Source organism: Tupaia chinensis, unplaced genomic scaffold, assembly GCF_000334495.1.
Source record: "Tupaia chinensis unplaced genomic scaffold, TupChi_1.0 Scaffold000078_1, whole genome shotgun sequence".
Taxonomy (NCBI): domain Eukaryota; kingdom Metazoa; phylum Chordata; class Mammalia; order Scandentia; family Tupaiidae; genus Tupaia; species Tupaia belangeri.
Window position 1 is genome coordinate 6,859,974 of NW_006159539.1, and position 3,535 is coordinate 6,863,508.

General features: G+C 42.6%; 1 protein-coding gene across 3 annotated transcripts in view; it reads left to right on the forward strand.

The window, feature by feature from the left end:
* The window catches only part of SV2B (synaptic vesicle glycoprotein 2B), a 280,257-nt gene extending 277,497 nt beyond the window's left edge, over positions 1-2,760 (forward strand). For all 3 annotated transcript variants that reach the window (XM_006142669.3, XM_006142670.2, XM_006142668.3), the window contains one exon: positions 1-2,760. The gene's annotated coding sequence lies outside the window, so the exon portion shown is untranslated.
* The last annotated feature ends 775 nt before the right edge of the window (positions 2,761-3,535 follow it).

Below are 3,535 nucleotides of genomic sequence, written 5' to 3' on the forward strand. Positions count from 1 at the left end.
TCGGAAGAATCTTGTCCAGGACACTTAAATGCATCCACATTTCCTGTCTCTCGCTGTCCAGAAGCGAGAGAACCTTGGGCAGCACAGGAGAGGAAGTTGATTGTATAACCCCTAGTTTAGGACCCACTTCAGCTGTCCATATGTTTGCAACTCAGGTGACTGATTCGGGGGTGTCCTGAGCCCCTCTTGGAATCACAGAGATGCGTGCTTGGCTTCAGGTGTCCCCAGCCCAGGGCAGGGAGAAGACCCACCAGTGGTTGCATACACTAAGAAAGGAGTGTATGATTCCTTGAGTGAGGTCCAAGAACTTACTTGCATTTCAAAATAAATTTGAAATTTAGGAATACTCCAGCTTCTCCATAGGGCTCCTCAGAGCCTGATGACCTGAGAAATCGACTTGGCTGGAAGTTTGAATCATCATATGAGTATTGGGTTGGAAGTACAGGATACATATATTTTTGCATTTCAGAGTACTATCATATTTTCCATTTAAAAATGGGTACAATAGCATCGAAGTTACTCTGATATATTAACAGAGAACCCAATATTTCAGCAATATCTACAGAGGTCTACTTTTCCCTCTAAGTGTCCTAAACCTTTCATGGTGATTAGGTGATAAAGAATGATACATACTCCCCTTTTGCTCAATTCAAAGAAACTTAAATGGGGTAGCTATCCTGTAAACTAAGTTTGTAGGTAACTATATTGGGGTTTAATTTCCAGAAATGGCACCTGCAAATATTGCCAGAATTTTAGCCATATTTGGGAGAACTTGATATTTGGAGCTCCCAGGAAATTGGGTTTGATCAAATGAAGTGCAAGCACAATTTCTTAATAGCCATTTAACTTGCTGTTGGGAGACTGCCCTTAGCAAACCCCACCATACACTCATTAGTCTAGGCACTTTTCTCCGTGTAGGTGGAGTGAGCAGTTTCTCTTACACAGATTGCTTGTGAAACCCAAGCTGAATAGCTTTAGTTTGGCATTTAACTTTGCTGCTCATCCGGAAGCAGCACAGAATTGACTAGAGGCCTCTGGAATCTTTTTCTACAGGTGAGAATAAAACAACATGGAGATTGAGAGTGGGGTGGTGAAGGATGGCTACAGTTCTTCAGAGTGTAAACTTTTTCAGTTTGTTTTAGCAGGAAAACACAATCCACGCTTGTTATGGGGGTCAAGTCTCACGAGAAGTCTATGCTATCTGTACTTAGGGCTTTTGAAACTGAGGCCATTGACGTGGGACCTAGGGCGAGCAGTGGATGTCAGACATGGTTATCTTCTAACGGTCTGAGAGAACTCTTTTGTGTGATCCAGTTTGGAACATAAACAGGGGTGAGGTGGAGGGAGGAACCCGGGGCAAACTATTTTGGCAAGGGTCAGTGACTAACTGAAGTCATGACTACATGGAAAAGGACACACGTTTTATTCATCAGAACTGTCTAGCAATGGAAGAGACAGTGAGCTGTGAACTCCTGGCAGTGGGAATAAACTTGCCCAGACCCTCACGAACATCTCAGTCTGCAAGAACTATTACATCTTCAAGTGGATATACAACACTCTTCAGTGACTGCGAAGTGCCACCCCTTCCCCAACCGTAAATCTCCAAACATTTAAGACAGTTACAACTGCAGCTGCATTGAATGTTTCCTTAGTCTTGGGGAAATGCTTGAATCCTGGGATACCTTCAGGCCATCTCTGTGCAATTCTTTCAATTAACAGGCTGGCAGGGGGAAGTGTAAATTTTGTAGCACCTCTCCCACTCCGCTGGAGATCAGTTTTAACAGTTACAATGTTTACTCTGCTTCTCTTACTCCCTCCTCTCTTTATTCACCCTCCTTTATTTTCTGTACAGGGAAGGAAGACACATCCCCTCTCATCTGGCACCTCAATCCCCCCAAATATATATATATATATACATACACATATAAATATATCACTGTGTATTATTGTTTCTCTTAGTGTCTTATAGGAGCTACCTAACATAATATTGTGTCTAGAACGAGGTTTTATGTAATATAGCTGTAATATACTTTCCATATTCCTGTGATACGAAATACAGTTCCTAGGTTCATAAAGAGAGTTGTATAAATGTGGGATTACCACCTCCCTTAAAATGTTCTTCAATGGGATAATACAATTCAATGAGCAACCACCTCTAAAAAATTTACAAGACAGAGCCTGCATTATTAGTTACGATAGATGTTGTAAATTTGAAATCTGATTAATTCTTGAGTGCTGGGTGGCTGTGGTAATTTGGCAGTTAACTTCATTTGGTTTCCAGGTTCTAACTTCTGCTATTGTTTTATGGCTTCTTAAACCAACGACCTAATCAGCCATGAACAGGTCCCATGTCATCCACTGGTTAGAATGCTGTCGACAGGGCAGCTGTGTTCAGCAGCCTTTCCCCATGAAGGATTGTCTGGCACCGGTACCTGGCCACTGCTTAAGTGCTGTCGCTCCTGCTGAGACAAATAGATCTTTAAAAATAGTCTCCGTGGCAGATCATCGGGGGATAATGTGCAGCATTCCTGGCCATCTACTTCTTTGTATCCTGTTCTACCCCGAGAAACACCCACAGCATCCACGGAGGGCTAAAGGGATCAGGCCGCTTCTTCGTTGAACAAATGCATCCACAGTTCACGATGTATTTTATCACACCCTATTTGGAAGCAGTTACTTTTAATAGTCTCATCTGTATTCTGTCCTCTCCTGATGCCGATTTTTGATCTTTTTGTTTTATTAAAAATAATTAGTGAAAGAGCTGTGCCTATTTGTGAAATTCATAGCGCCTTGGCCTGAGGTAAGGTCATACATAATCCCATTCTCGGAGTGCCCTGGTACATTATGTGGGTCCATTAAAAACAATAATAAAAATAGCAGTATGCAAACTTTCTTTCTTTTTCTTTTTTTTTTTTTTTGAAAGCAAGGTTTATTAAGGAACGTCCAGAGTAGACTACTCCACAGGGTGAACAGGCCAGTGAGGGGAGATGGGCGTGTAGTTTTCTTCCTTCCTCCAAGAGGCAGGAAAGAACTAGTACCCACAAGGAAAGCTAGAAGGGCAGCCCAGAGCTACTGTGTTGCACAGCAGTTAAGGCAGCTAGCTGGATCTCACATGGTGGGGGGGCGGGGGGTGATGGAATCCTGGGCCTGATGGCTTTGAGAAACTAGCCAGTTGTGTGTGTGTGCATGCCCAAAATCCTGAGAGGAGAATGGAGAAGAGATTGCTGCATGGCCATCCTCATGGGTGGTGATTTCTCACTTTCTCTTTTTTGTTCCTGGAGAGCTCATGCACCCTGCATCAAATTAAAGAAAAAAAAAAAGAAAAAAAGTTACTCTTTTGGCAGGGCAATGCTGAACTTAGGTGATATCTGGCGTTTTTGGCTTGGCTTAATGACAGGCTAAGTAAGGGATGGTTTATTCATAACTGTTCCAGGAAAGGGGCAATGGTTTTCCTGAACCACTGTCTCACCCGTTGCTTTTTTTTTTTTTTTTTTTTTTTTTTGGGGTTTTTTTCCTTTGGGGATTGTCACCCCGG